The sequence below is a fragment of the Labrus mixtus genome, chromosome 10 (genome assembly GCF_963584025.1).
Source record: "Labrus mixtus chromosome 10, fLabMix1.1, whole genome shotgun sequence".
NCBI lineage: Eukaryota > Metazoa > Chordata > Actinopteri > Labriformes > Labridae > Labrus > Labrus mixtus.
The window spans coordinates 12,783,147-12,799,533 of record NC_083621.1 but is presented as its reverse complement, the minus strand read 5'-3'; the positions used below and the strand labels follow the sequence as shown (position 1 = coordinate 12,799,533).

General features: G+C 42.0%; 1 protein-coding gene and 1 long non-coding RNA gene across 2 annotated transcripts in view; one reads left to right on the top strand and one right to left on the bottom strand.

Moving 5' to 3' along the window:
• rab41 (RAB41, member RAS oncogene family) overlaps positions 1–16,387 on the top strand; it is a 209,847-nt gene that overhangs the window by 114,864 nt on the left and 78,596 nt on the right. The window lies entirely within an intron of this gene.
• The window catches only part of LOC132982101 (uncharacterized), a 33,612-nt gene continuing 19,981 nt past the window's right edge, over positions 2,757–16,387 (bottom strand). The window contains exons 3-4 of the long non-coding RNA XR_009674665.1: positions 5,681–5,737; positions 2,757–4,514 (exon numbers count right to left, since the gene is read on the bottom strand). This is a non-coding gene — a long non-coding RNA (uncharacterized LOC132982101). The remainder of the gene's footprint in view (positions 4,515–5,680; positions 5,738–16,387) is intronic.

The following is a 16,387-nucleotide window of genomic DNA, read 5'->3' as shown; positions in this document are numbered from 1 at the left end:
ATAGAAGTAACACAGATCTCCCAAAGTTACAGGCTTTTTAGTACAAAGTTCCCTGTCTGTGTAAACATACAACTGGAAAAAAAAACTGAAAAAAAGAAAAAAACAGTCCCTTGAGAAAGAAAGTAGTTCCTTAAAAAAACAACTCTTGCTTGAGAAGATATTCACTAGATTTGAGGAGAGGAAACTCAAAGCATCATATATTTCCTTTCTTTTAGGTCTATAGGCTCGGTAATAATGGGCTTAATTATCAAAACAATTCAATGTGACTAAACAACTAACTCAAAAAAATATTTTGGCCAGGTGACAAAAAAAGATTGAAATCCCACTCAGACTTTTACCTTGATGAATAAAAGAGCGAAATCTAGGCCTTTAGATTTGGCATACCAAAAAGTAACATGTCTGATCTCTGATTACGTGCGGTGTCCAAATCTGTTTCAAATTTTTTATTTTTTTTTGCTTTGCTATCTGTCCTTTAATGCCGAGAGGAAGACACAATATTTGTCAAGAGAAAAAAGAGGAAAACAATAGAGAGAAGAAGGTTCAAAAATCTTTCAGAGAAAAGAGAATAGAACAAGAAAGCGACAGGGCTGACTCACAAAGCTTTCTTTACACTGTAATGACACGGACATTATGCTGAACTTTGCCTGCCGTAACTCTAAAAGAACGACCACTTTCACTGCTGTGGCGCTCCGGCCAGCCTGCACCACGCACTGCTGTTTGTCTTTCAAATGCCATTGTGGGTGAGGCCACTAGTGTACGCACAAAGTGCCTGTTACAACTTTCTATTCACTGTGGGATTGTGAAACTCACAAAGGAATGTCAAATTACCCGCGTATGATTTTGTGCAATTTGGAATAACCGACCATCATCATTTTATTGAAGGTGGTAAATGAGTTTTAAACACTTTCTTGTTCCCTGGAATTTCAGTCCCTGAACCCAGTTCAGTGGCAGCCTTAGAGTAAGTTATGTATATACAGTATTTGGCTCACATGCACATTCACAGAGAAAGTAGAGCTAAACTGTTGTATTTAGCTTCTTCCCAAGGTAAAACCTGATCCGCATTGAACCCAGACTGGGAAGATTACTGCTGAACAGAACCACAGGAGTGCTATCTTTTACAGGTAATTACTCAATTATCAGTAAACACTGTCGCTGGAGACACAATGGCAGCGAGGGGATCACACAGGCCGCTGAATGATTCACTTCAACACCACAACAGCATGCATTCACAAGGAGGACAGCCATGTGAAGAGGAGAAAAATTCACCACACCTGCTTGGTGTTGCATCCTTGTTCCATGATACAAGATAAGAAGAGAGGCTGACACTAAAATAAAACTGGGAAATGTTTTTTTTTACCTCAACATGTGAATTCATGTTTTAGCAATAAAAGTGTTTTTTATTTCGGGTTTATGTAAATGCCTACTTACTCTGCTTGTTTTGTAGTTAAATTAAGAGCCATAAACATCTCATTAATCATTCGTCAAATGCACCACGCAGAGATGTGAATCACACCACAGGTTGCCTTCATTTAGCATTACTGCTTTTCACCACTAGTGGGTGCTAGTTAACAGATGACATGAGGCTCCTAGGATCCCCTGCAGGCTCCAACTTAGGAAAAAAAGTTCTTGTTTGAACAGTGTTAGGAACCAACATTGATTTCAGAGGTTTGTTTAAAGACACAGGTTAAGACAGAGACAGCCAGGTAGTTAAACAGATAGAGGAGGGTTTTTTTAAAGGCTTGGTGTTAGGTTACACTGAAGATGAATAAACCCAGAGTCTTTTCATTAGGCTGTAAACGTTTAGGAAGAATTAACAGGATCAATAAGATGTGACACTTGTCCTGACATACTGAGTGATGAATGAAGAGTAGAGCACATGTAGAGTTTCTACATCTCTTCAGTTTTATTTCAGGCTGTGGTTTGTTGTAAAGATTAGTCAGAGTGCTGCATTTTCTCACCTGAAGCGTGAAACCAAACACACACTTACACACGGCCAAGGATGGAAACTCCATAAGGCTGTTCCTGCCTGTGGTCAATGGTCACACACCTGTCCTAAAGCCACGACCCACAGTCCTTCACTGCGGTCCCACACACACTCACCACATGGGTCAACACACACACACACACACACTCCTCTGCACTGAAGCAGCCCTGCAGGCTTTCTAAATCTCTCCTGAGACAACCTGCCGTGAGGTAATGAGGAATTAGAGGGGAAGAAGGAGGTCTACTGAAGATTTACAGGTTTTAACTCCTGTTACTGTCACCCAGGAAGAGCTACTGGCCTGTGGCTCTCAATAACAACAACAACAAGCAGCTCCTTACAACACAAATCCACCACACAGCTACTGCTGGGAGATTTCTGAAAGGGGGGGGTGGGTAGTGGTTTTGAGTGTATCTTCATTTGCAAGTCTGTCATAAACTCCATAAATAGCCCATAGGTGCTTTTTTAAAACTCTTAAACCTAATCCTGTGGCGTTGAACATTTTAAATAAACAGAATATTTGTATATTTTGAACAATTCCATACAGACAAAACTCAAGATGTGTTATTAAATGATACAATCAATTTACATAGAATTTCAACAAAGGCACTGATTTAACTTTTCTAGTATGAGAGAGCAAACAGGGACAGGATTATTCTGTTAATTTAAAATGTTCTTATTATGTTTGTGTGTTTCACTGAATAGTTTTAAAAGTGGTTAGATTTGAGGATCATACATACATGTCTGTCATATATCTTAAGGCATGTATGCACTGGGTCTACATGTTTTGTAAATAAATAAATAAATAAATGAATGTATATATATATATATGCAAATGTAACTGTCAAATTTTAAAAAGCAATTAACAACACAGATAAATATATGTTGTTGACCTGCATTTCTAGCATGATGGGATAGGCATGTTGTCCTGGTTTGACTTTAAATGTACCGTATGAATGTTCACATGGTTGAATTTGTCCGCAATGTACTCTGTGTGTTCTCAGACGGAGCTTGTGTGACAAACTTCTGTGGACACTCCTCATTCCAGTTTGCTACTACCAGGAGTGAGCCAGTAAATAATGCAAAATAAGAGAGCTAGATCTCTGTTGAATAATCTTCTTTTCCTACTTCTTCCGGTTAAAACACAGTCTGAGTTTGTCTTTGTGAATTTGCTCATAATGGTTACATAAAAGTCAAATACTTAATTCGGTGATAAGCTGACGACGACGCGTGGGAGTTTTAAAAATGATTTGCAGCTATTTGACGATCAAAGGAGACATAAATGCTTCCTGATTCAATCTTAAAGTGATAAGAGGTGTCTCTGATTTCAAGTTAAGATCAAGCCTATCATTGCCAAAACAACCTGATTGTAAGAACTACAAAATGATCCTCTGATGCGATATTGGCTGTGTTTTTGTGGTTACACACTACAAACTGTACTACAACAAACGTCACCCTGAACCAAACATGCACACCGAGTGTGACTCATTCAGATGCTATGAAAATAACCACAGGATTAAACACTAAGCACTGATTCATATGCCAGATGACTGTCGAAAAAACCATCATGACTTAACTTTTGAAGGGGTGATTCTCTTCTGTGTGTTTCATTTTGTACGTCTGGCGTTAATTTTTAATTGAACCTTTTCATAATGAAACAGTTCAAATGTGAACTGGTACACCTTTCTACAAATTGACCTTCATGACTGTGGGAAATATGCATCACAGAGTGTGGATTCATGCTGAAAATGATTGATACTGAATGACAGACAGGAGGCTCCCTCTCTCTCAGTTACGACAATACCGTGAGCAGATCTAGCAGAGGGGCCCCGTGTTCAGCGGATGGGCTTACACCCTGGACAGGTATGTACTGTGCAATTACCCGACTAGTTCAGAACATGCAATAATCAGTAGGTGCCGTACCATTTAGTATGGAGGCGGTGGTGCAAACAAGTTTAAAGAGAGCCCACTAGTGTCAGATGTCGAGATTTACTCCACCTGACTAATTTCCCCCTTCTTACCACTGCAGAGAAGGTTGTTCTGTGAGACAAGGACAGCAAGACACGGGCCACAGTGGGTGTGCCCAAGCATGGGAGAATGTGTGTAGGTGTGTGCACAGTTTTAAAAATAGGGCATGCTTGACAGACAACTGACAAACCATACGCATGTGTGTGTTTATGTTTTTGTCGAGGTAGAGCGTGTGAACACGGCTCGATTGTGTCTAGGTCTGACACGAGGAATGAAGAGTGTGTGACACAGGTGGAGATAGTGTGGAGATGGCAAGAATGTGTGTGAACAGGAGAGGGTCTCGGGCACAAGTGCATGGTGGATATTTGGAAATGTAAGCAAATAAAAAGTATGCTCAAATGCTTGATAACATGTATGGAGGATGCACTTTGTTAGTGCGTCAGTGTGTGTGTGTGTGTGTATATGCATGCGTGTGTGCGTGTGTGTGTGTTTTCAGCCATGTCTGCAGGGTGAGGTGGAGGCTGATGCTTTGGCAGCAGGTCTGGCACGTCTTTCAGGCCCAAACCTGCAGAGGGGAGAGTGAGAGAGAAGGGAGGAAGAAAGCAGAGGTGAGAGTCTGCCTGTATTCATGGGATATGCTACACTTCTACCTCACCATCACTCAAAACACTTTAAAAGTAGTATAAGTCATAATGAAGTAGGCAGCTAAAAAGTACATCACTGAATTCATGCTAAAAGGGATTTCCTGTATCTCTCTACCCACATCTACTTGTTTTCTTTTCATCTTGCTGGGTGGTAACAGTTCTCTCTTGATAAGGTCTTGTTCAGATTCATATTTGCACATTTATCTTCTCTCTTATCCATGGGGCAAAAAGCGAGCAATGTGGGGTAACTTTGTTTTGCTCCGACATCTCAGCCAGGCGCATCGCTGTTGATTAACACATTGTGTTTCAGCGGTCAAGCATTTCAGGAATGTGCACAAAATGTATTTGTGCCACTGTTTTCTGAAGAGAAAACGGAGTTAGCGTACCCTCTAATAGTGCAAACACTTCCTCTTTGGTTTCATGTAAGCTGCTGGAGGTGTTTCGTGTCAGTATATCAGACATGTTGTGATCCACATCAACAGCTGGGCTCCTCACTCACCAAGTCGGTTTAGCGCAGTTTGATCAAGATTATGTGTTACATTTCCAAATTAAGTCAAACCTCTGCTGCGGATATTGCGAGATAAAAGGATTTCCTGAATAATATCCAGGTAATACCTACACCTACACAGGAACACTTCTAAAGAGCGTATGTGTTCCCCAAGGCAGTAAATCACTCCACATTGTGACCACGGCAACAAAAGTGATGTTGGAGAGTGTATCAACTCCATAACCTCAAAGGAAATCTCTATTCAGGGACCATAAAAGAAAGCCTTGGCCTGCTATCGCTGTGGGGCCGCTTACAGAAAGAGAGAATGGATTAAGAGAGAAAACAGAGAGAAGAGTGTACAGGTGAAGTCCTATGGCTATGGAGGTTTGCTCAGCTGTGCGGTATTCTTTTCTGTGCCCCACCCAGTAACCAAAGGCAGGGATATCTTTCCATTTCACTCTTTTTTTTTTCCACCCTCCCTCTCTCTCTGCATCTCTCTCTCTCTATCATATTTGCACAGGTGAGAGGACAACAGTCCAATAGATGTGGGTGGGAGACTTGAAAGTCAGGTTTGCCTGGCTGCTGGGAGAAGGAGCTCACCTGTGGACTGTGGATGGATGGAGAACCGATGGCAGGGGGGCCCAGCCAGCCTTTTGTCTGGAGAGACAGACAGCAAACACACAAACAGAGAAAAATGGAAGAATTTAGTCGATGAGCTCTTCACTCAGAAGATCATTAGTCATAATGACGTGTAACACAGTGAGAAAGAGGAGCAGAGGGCAAAACTGAAAAGAGGAGTTGCAGCAGGTGAGACGCAAACCTGTCTGACATAAACGATTCAAGAACACTCGAGGTAAAGGGAGTTTCCGAATGAAGGCTGGACAGAGAGCAGGGAGGCAGGTGGAGCGGTGCAGGAGTCATAAGGGTGGGGAGGCTTTGCTCCAAGGGCCAAAAGTTCAGAGCGAGGAGGCAGAGCAAGCAGGTAACCCTAGCCACCATGTGCCAGAGTCTCACGTGTTCCCCCTCATTGTCTTAGCAGGCTGAAGCTCGGGTTTCTGGAGCACACAGAGCTTCCTGGGAGATGAGGTCCAAGTACCACCACCCACCTCCTCGCCCTAGGACCCCCTTGCCCCACCTTCCAAAGGTAAACACACTCACACACTAAGCAAACACATGCATAATATGTCAACACACTTGAGTACTCGATGGGAGTTGGAGAAACTCGCCTTTATCGTGCAAACTCACACACAAGCAGCACACAAAAATCTTTGTGAAGAATGACTTATTAATGAACTATAAAGAGCTACTCGGAGCCTTTACTTACATACAGCCCATGTCATTTAATATTGGCAACTGGGGGAATGAGTCATAAAGCACCATAATTAGCATTACGCCCATATCAAGGAAGAGACATGGGGTGGGGTTATCAGACGTGAGGACATGTACACCAGAGGCTATTTCCTTTGCCCTCTCGCTCTCTCTCTCTCTCTCTCACACACTCTCACTCTCTCACACACACAGACACACACACACACACACACACTCACACACACACAGTGAGTGTTAAATGTTAGTCTCAGACATCCTCTGTTGATGTTCGCTTGGGGACCAAATTTGCAAAAACAAAAAAAATGAAATTGTGTCTAGAATCCTGCCACCTATGTACAGCAAATTGCAATTTTGTAGCATAGATTATTAAGGTTTAATTTATCAGTAAACCTTTTAAATTGAAAATGAAATCTGTCTAGTAAGTTCATTTTATCTCTGACTGAGCTCTTGTTTTTTTTTCTTCTAATGTCCAATGGCAAAACTGGCCACACATTCAGTTTCTGTAAATTCCAATAGAAATCAACCTCATTCCAAGAAAAATCGTGTTTTATTCTGATCCCAAAATTGTAGCAAAATAATCTTAGTTTTGGAAAACTTTTTGTGAAAATCAAGATTTCTACAGGAATTAATCTGATTGCACTGATTTATATTTTTTACTTTTCTAGGAAATACATGCTCAGAAAATAGGACTACGGGAACATTAGGATTTCAGTGAGGTTGCCTTTTAATTAGCTCTGAGTAGTAACAGTCACAAGACCTTCATAAGGATTTTGTTCTGACTTTGCTTTTGCTGAACCAGAAGATCAGTCTCAGTCTGTCCAATAGTTTGGTGCACCAAAGCTAATGAGCTTTCATCAGCAACAGCTGTAGATATTAATCTAATTTTATTTTTTTATTGAACATACTTTATTAATCCTCAAGGGGAAATTCTGGTTTTACACTCTGTTATTGAGAGACATGCTTCTCACACACATAGACCCGAATCACACACATGCACACAAGACCCGTGGACATGTATTAGTGGAGAGATTTAAGAGCTGCATCGGGACTTAAACTGGCGACCCTCCGGTTCCCATCCCAAGTCCCTACAGACTGAGCTACTGCCGCCCCGCAAGTGTAAGAGCTTAGCTAATTAGCAAATGTTTGCATGCTAACACACTAAACAAAGATGAGGGGGAATGGTAGACTCCTTTTTTCTCTTGTTCATAGTATGTTTTGAGAAAGTAAGTAACAGAGAACATGCTCACTTGTGATTTGTAAGAACTCACCGATATCAGTTCACTGATATGTAATTGTTTAGATCAGATGTTATAATCGGTTACTGTCCATTAGAGGAACTTAAGTAGCCCCCCTTGTACCTGGTATTAACGTCTAAACATCAACCACATCCTGCAAAAGGCAGATCTGGTTTTCCAAAATGAGTGGATCAAGCTTTGAGTTTGTCATTTGCCTCCTGTATTAAAATGTGTTCACACATCATCATACAGCACAGCATCACATTTTCTTTCACTCTTATACCAGTCCTTAATATATTTCATGAGGCAGATCTGCTTGTGAAAATGGTTAAATGACTGCCCCACAAACCTCTGTTAAGAACTGATGACTTTTTTTCTGTCTCGGCCTCTTTAGTCACTAAAGTCTCTCATGCACCGCCTGAGGCCTGTGATCCCCATGATCACTGTACACACACAGCCTGGAATACCTGTGATGTCATCAGGATTCCATGAGGCCCACACAATGACTCTCTCCACGACAACCAACTGTGTACCAGAAGTGGAAAAAAAAAAAACATTCATCTTGTCCACTGACATTTAAATGTTGTGCGTTGAAAATCAGAACGCTTGAAACATTTCTGGTTGACAATTAATCCAACATATATCAACTATTTTAGAAAATATCTGGTGCATGATTAGCAAAAATAATCGATCACAGCACTTCATAGAATATCATTTACACCACGTAAACACTTAAAATGAAACTGAAAACCGGTTTTAGACTCTGAATTCAAAATGTCAGGTTATCCATTTGTTGGGGTTAACCCTGGTTAGATTTAGCCAATGTGTGATTATTTTTCATGGATTCCTTTCCATAAAAAAAAAGTAAGCTTACGGTTGATCCATCCATCTGATGATTTTAAAAAAGTTGAGGACATTGAAATCGGGGGTCTGAATGTCCAAATTGCTGAAACTACTACCGTATTTAAAATAAAACATGCAGAATGAGAAAACTCGTTTTTTAATCTGAAACTCTTTAAGTTTGAGTGCATATGTGATGAAGAGACCCTCACACCCTGACATAAAATCCCATTGCAGAATAGAGTTCTTAAATATAACTTTGAGATCTTTACCATAATTACGAGCTACACCTCTGACTTCCAAACTGCTCCCGGTATCACAGATTGCTGTCATTCCCATAATGATTGCATAGATAGAGATAGATAAGATAGTCTCTCTCTGTGGGAGATGATGGGCCTTGCCACTCCGACCATTGGTCACTCCCTGATTACTGTCGACTAGGTGCTCAGACCAATCGTCCCCCACAGGGAGAACAAATGACCCCAGAAGTTAGAACCAGTATCAGTATCCGATCACTTGTATCATAGTATCAATGAAGGAAAAACTATCATGAAGAGAATATGATGTATCTTTTATTTACACATTGTCACCAGTTAAAGCCTCACTGCATTGGTTTCCAGTTTATTTTAGAATCTATAAAAGTAACTCCTTGATGTGTAGAAAAAGCCACTTAGATGTGGTGGTTGAGGCATGCTAGCTGTTCTAGGGTTCAGGTTTAAGACACAGGTGATGGAGCGTTTGCTGTACTGGCAGGGAAGCTTTGGAACAGACTCCAAGTTAGTATTCAATCTGTTGACACAGTTCCTGCTTTGAAATCTTGTCACAAGACACATTTTACTGATGTGTCTTCCTATTCTGACTACTACTGTGACTTGACGCTGTACTCCAGCTCTGTAATGCAACCACCTGATTTTAGGTTGGTTTTAATTTTATGCTGTTTTTCAAAAATCATGTCTATGGAAAGCATTTTGTTCTCCTCGCTTGAAAGTGGCAAAAAAATTAGTTATTATTATTCATATCAATATACCTTAAATGTGCTTTTTTTTTTTTTCTCCATGTATGGACATATGTCTCCTTTAAAAGCAGTGATGATACTAGTGTGCAATCAGAAGTTCAATGATATGAAGCACAATTATAAGTGACTTCCAAATATATGTTGGATATAATATTAAATACATTTTAATATATTTACAAAGACAGCAGAGTTTGAAATACCCTGGTGTTATTGATATAGCAAAGAAAATACAAATAAAACAGTACTGAGGAATATACTGCTTCATAAAGTTCTCTAGGATTTGTCATAGAAAGGTTTAGAGACAGCTGTCGGTATAACTTCAGTTCTTCTAAAAGTTCTCAAAAGTCTGAGTGAAGTCTGCTTGTTCTCTGCCTCTCTCTGCTGTGGAGCTGTGTGGAGGTGTGAATGCTAACATGGCCCAATCTGTATGCCACAGAGAAAAAACAATCCATGCTAATCTGCCTCCGCAGACAGGAGTCCAGTTAGGCCAATCAGGAGGGGAATCATCTGGAGTGGAGAAGCCCAGATCAGGCCCTGATTGCAGCAGGGTGATTTACAGCCTGAGAACAATGATGGCTGCTGGGGTCAGCACTGATGGAGAGGCTCTGACTGCACCAGCACAACTCACCTGACATTCATACGCTGATGTGCATACATGCATGAGCACACATGCACACACACACACACACACACACACACACACACACACACACACACACAGGCACACGCGCACAGTTACCTAAACACTCCCACGTTGACTTAGACACAAAGTCGAAGGAATCGACCTTGCCGGGTTTACTCTGTGACCTAAACTCGCCCCTGAGGCTTGCATTTGACCCTTCCTGTTTCACTAACAACACACAAACCAAAACAACTCAGCAAGCTACTTCCTATGAAGTCAGCACAGATAAAACGGGAAACCAGCTTCGCCCTGGAGCAGCATATGTAAATACGACGGGAAAAGCTGAGGTTTGCATGAATGAGAGAAGAAGGGAGTTCAGATGTTAAGTGTGCTTATGAGGGGAGTGAGAGAAAGAAGCAGAGAGTAGGAGGAGAGGGGGGGGGGAGGGAGAGAGGGAGGGAGAAGTGGGGGTCACCATAAAGAGTTTCTTTAGAGCATCTCCTTTGATCTGACCGGTCATCATTTTGGGAAAGAGGAAGGCCCAGAAGAAGGGACGAAAAGGTCTCTTCAAAGTGACCCTGTGGCCTCATGGGTAGCATCCGCACCTGGGTGGTGCATCAAGTCAATTAAATTCACAAAAATGTAATCCTCATGAGAGAAATCCATCTAAGATTATTGGGGAACGTTTTGAATGTAAGTACTTTATAAAAAAAAATGCTCTTATTAACACAATATAACAGAAACCAAAAGCAAAACAAAGTTGATAGACTTTCAAATAAACCGTTTTATCTTATTCCTGCCAGACTCTGCCATCATTAGCTATTGACTATTGAATAAGATAATTAAGTCTGTTTAAACACATTCATTAAGGAAATGGAGGAAAGGGAAATATGATTCAATAATAAGGTAGAGAATTTGGAATAGACAAATAAAAATTCCATCACAAGCAATTTTTAGCCCCTCAAAGTTCTGGATCCAGAATCCAGGTGGAATACATTCTTTGCATAGAATGTATGACTTATTTCATAGACGTCTTAAAAAAGAACATACTATCATCAGACCTCTGCCCATGGCTTTAAATAAAGATTTAAGGCAGATTTCGAGCCGAATCAACCGATCTCATTGCTATTAAAACCTAGGTCCCACAGCTGAAGTGGATCTGCTTGTACTTGCATCTGCAGGAGAAATATCGGTATTAAGACAGAGTTAATTCAGGGTTTGTCTCGTACATTTCAAAGTGGCCGCACTGTTGCCCCAGGTCCTGTGTGGGAGTTGGGAGGATGGCTTTGTGCGTCAATACTACACAAGCGAGGTTGCTCTCTGCTTCTAGAATAGGCAGGTGAGTACATGCAACATGTGGCCCCTAATTCACACACAAACAGTTACAAAGTCACATCTGGTTAAATCATAAAGGTTGCTTTAATAGAAGGAGTAAGGTTATCAGCAGGGAGAATATTCTGTATTTGATAATTTATCTAAAGAAACTAAAACTAAAAATGTAAAAAAAAAAAAAAAAAGAAGAGTTTTTGAGTTGCTAACATGAGGCAAAGAATTCACAGTGTGTTTTGTAAACAGCTGACAGTGATCCATGGGGCTTTTAGGACATCCCTGACCGATGACAGAGATTGGAAACCATGGTGACTGCTGGCAGATACGTCCAGTTTCTGACCTCAGGGCCATTAGTCATCACACCAAAAGCAATAGTTAATAGTTTGTGGGAGAAGACGTTGTGGCTTCTTTTCTTTCTAACTTCTGGGAATTGAGCGCACTGTACACCCTAAAGCCGAGGGGCGGGGGGCTGGGTGAGGGTGAGAGAAGATTTTTAGGGTGCCTATAGTTTTTGGGGGGTGATTTCATCTATTTAGCCCCCAGCAGATTGCTACCCCCCCCCCCCCCCCCCCCCCCCCCCTCCTCCTCTTCTCCTCTCCTTCCCTCCACCTCCGCCTCCGCCAAACCTCTCCTCCCCTTGGCTTTGTGTGCCCCAGAGCCCACTCCTCCCCCTTTTGTCACCCGGGCATTCCGCTTTGGTTAGCACACACAATGGGCGCTCAGTGCTCACCCTCCTGACACTGCATTCTGCCTGTGCACCAGGGAGTGGGCACGGGGAGGGGGAGGGAAATTGGGGTCCGGGGGGGAGGGTTAAAAGATGACAGCAACTCGCCCCATGTGACCAAAATGCCATCAAGTATCGCTGCCCCCCCCCCCCCCCCCCCCCCCCCCTGCCACCCCCCCCCCCACCATAGACGATGGTCTAACTTCTCCCTTCCATACAGATGAGCAGTTAAGCGAGTGCCAGCGGGCCGGTTTGGCACGGTGCAAAACAAAAATGTCGAGTTTGCTCGCCAAACAAATGAACAGGTGTCTCTTATGGCTGACTGGTGATGTGGAGTCTGTGAGCTCCAGCTACATGTGTGTTCCCTTCATCTTTATTTTCTGCTGGGCACACATCCTACACGGAATTTTAAGACCTGACCAAAGAACATTTTTGTCTGAAAATTAATCCCCTACAACGACAACGCTAAGAGTGGAATTGGCATGATTACAAGTCCGGGCATTACTGCTTTGACATGTTTATCAAATATTTGGAACTCTTCCTGGCTTCAAGCAGTTCTGCCCCTGCTGATATAAGGGACAAAGTTTGACGTGTCATGGCTTTTTTTTATGTTTTAAACACATGCACAGCTGACAAACAGATGATTTCATGTCTTTTAAAATTAGACTTTAAGAAATAAATTCTAATAGACACAGACATAAAAACATAGAGATACACTCACTGTGACAGGACTGTTGCTTTCTAATCTACTGTATACAGATATGACTCTTAATGGGACCTCAACCAGACAGTACAGCACACCATGATCAGGTGTCACAGTAGCAAAAAGTTGAGTCTAAAGTTGCAGAACAAATAACAACAGACTGAAATTGAATTCCTATTTAAGGGAAGCAACCAGTCGAAGGCAACAGACAACTGGGTGTGTATGTGTGTGTGTGGCAGCAGCGCAGAGGCTAGTGGGGGGGTTAGTTTGAGTTTCAAAGACCCTGCTTGTTCGCCCATATTTCACACCACGGTGACATCTTAAAGCCTAGACAGGCCTGGTTGCTTCGCCCTCTCTTTCACTTTCTGAGAAAAAAAAAAGGGAATTGGGATGTGAGGGAGGGGGCACCGAAATATATGCAAATGGTCCCCCAGAGGGGATACGAATTTTATGGGTTTAGAATTTAGTTCAGCCAACCTGAATAATCAAATGTGGGAACAAAAAAAAAAAAAAAAAAAGCCCCCCCACAACAACTCCACAACTATGGTACCTCCAGCTTCAACCCCTCCCCCCCCCCCACCTCAGGCCTCATCTCTGCTCCCTCCTGCCAGGTCCACACATAAGAGGAGCTCAGTACGTCCAAACTCTTATTAGGATCTCCTTACGGAGCAAGGGGGAGAGGAAGATAAATGAGGCGGGGGAGGGGGGAGAAGAGGAGGAGGGGTCTGAGGGAGTGGAGGAGAGGGGCTAGTGTACCTGATCAGGCAGAACTGCCGGCTCCTGATTACGACACCATTTTCTCAGCAGGCCTCCCAGCCTCATCCTGCTTCTGTGAATATGGAGCCCAGGGCCAGCCAATCCCCCCAGCGCTGCTCCTCATCTAATGGCAGAATTAAGACCGTTTAGAGTGATTTCCTCTGCCTTCATGCTCGCACTCTGAAAAGACCTGAATCTTTTTCCCTTTGCACCGATTTACAATGTGGGGGGTCTGGCATGCAGCGGGTGAGAGAAAAGTTCTACATGACTGAACATAACATTACAACAGGTGGGGAATTGAGCGGGGAGTCTGCAGGACATTGATGGGAACTATTTTACATCACCTATACATCCAAGTTACATTAAAGCGCTATTTCAGGTCAAAAGCTTAAATGTTGTACCTTCATGCAGGTTTAGGAGTAGATTTGCTGTGAAACAACAACCTCCTCTCTGCCTTATTACTACACATCTCCATCTCTGTGCTTCATTTGGACACCTACATTAGGAAGAGAAACATAGAAAGTCATGATTTGTAATGTCATTTTGAGTCACTATAGATGCTCTATATACCATATGTGTGGTCATAAGAAAAATCAGGTTAAGTTTCACTTTATTTTGGCTTAACCCAACCTACATGTAAATTTGCACATCATCATTCTGCTGCTTTTTTCTTGAGAATTATATTTTGTTAGTCCGGCAAGAAATCTTCAGTCGACACTATTTTGTGGTTTGTGGTTGAATGACTCTGAGGCGTCTGCTCAGTTCTGACTTAGACTGAAAACGAGTCTCCTGTAAAGATGACAGAGAACATTCTGCAATACTTGAAACGGAAGGTCGAGCATGAACCTTTTGAAAGGTTTGCACTAAAGTATTCACTATGACATGAAGTGGCTGCTGTTATTCCGAGGTGGAGGAACTCATAACCCTTACTTCAGTATGAGTTGCAAAAGCTTTGTGTCGAGTTATTCATTCAAAGATCATATAAGTAGAACTACAATGAATTTAAAAGCAAAACTTTTTTAACATGTTAATAAAGTGGAACTAGAGGAAAAGTACTCTTACAGTATGAGGATTATAAAAAACGCGGCTTTCTTTCATTTATTTGGATAAAAACGATCAATACATTTCATTTTGCTACATAAGCCTCTGTGACTTTTCCTAAACTCGAAATTAAATAAACTGAAATTAAATGATTAAGTTTTTATCTGTTTTTTGTGTTTATTGGATTCTTATGACGGTTTCGTCTTCAATGCATCCTATTAAAGTAGTTTTGTATCCCACGTATCACTTCTTAGACATAAGAAATCACTTGATTATTCAATAGGTTGTTTTTCTCACCTCACAAAACCTTCGACCTCCTCTAGATGTGGGTTTCTCTCATTTTACATACATGTAATCCCTATGTGGAAGTAAAGCATGCCGAAGGTTGAAAGCTGATCATGTGTCAGATCAAACTGATTCACAATGACACTAACCCATGCAGGGTGTAATTCTGGAGGCAAATCTGCTTAAACTCACTCCTTCTATGTCAAACTGCATTACATCAAGGCCATCACTCTGCAATATGGCATAGCACCATATCAAACAGCCACAGTTTGAACCTGTTGCTTTGTGTTTCCCATGCTTAATGACTCCCCCACTTTGCCTCCAACCTCCAGCAGACAAATCCTTCAGCTTTATTGCTCAGACTCAAGGGCTGCAGGTGCACAGGCCACAAAAGGGAGAGGAGGTGGGGGGTTAGAGGAGGGGATGGTGGAAGAGAATGGTCAGTCGGGAGATAAGAGAGGAAGGAAAAGAGCCCCCTCCTCAACCCTGGTTTAACCTCTACACCCACCCATTCTACCCCCTCACCCCTGCCATGCCTCCACCCTGGCCGTGTCCCTACCCCGCTACACCTCTCTGTTTTGCTCGGCTGCCCCTGCCACACGTGACGGGTGTGCAAACTGTGAGTGGTGCCGCCTGGCGCTACCAGGGCCATCCTGTGTGTGTGTGTGTGTGTGTGTGGCAGGGGGACAGGGGGCAGGCGTGGCAGAGCGGCCATGTGGCGGGAGCAGCCCTTTTCTTCTGAACCAGTAGAGGAGCAGTAATAACTGCGAGCTACAGCTGTGCCCACTCAGGCTTGCCTTACCTTGCCCTGCAGTGGCCCCTCAACCCTCATCACTCTATAACGCCCTCCGATTCTCAACTCTGCTGCTGTCAATCTAAAGATGTTTCTCTTCTTAAACCCTACAGGGACATATAAGAACGATGATCCTCTTCTAATCAAGATGATAGTTCTCACAATAAAGGAATCAAATGCTGACAGAATATAGCAAGAATCAACAGAATATTATTATTCTAAGCCAAAGTTTTGTGAACTTCACCCTCTGACACAGAACTTCTCAAATGTTAAATATATTAACTCCTCATTTCAAAAACACAGTTGTGTTCTTATGAGCAGAATCAATGATGCTATTTGATTTGAAATATGCCTTAAAACTTATAACTTCTATTATCCATGAATCCATTTATAACTATCTCAATTAACCTATTCTTCGTTTGTTCTTGACTGTGAAATCACAGTTTTGTTTGCCTGTGTATCTTTAAATGATGTTTTTCTAGAGAGCACTTTTTTAACCATTTGTTGGACTTGGGGAATCTCCTGTTTGTATTATGTACTCTTACTCCTTTTCTTTTCCTTTTTCACCCTTTTTTTTTTTACTGTTTCTGAACTTTGAGTTTTTTTATTGAATTCATCTAATTTTCAAAAGTGAT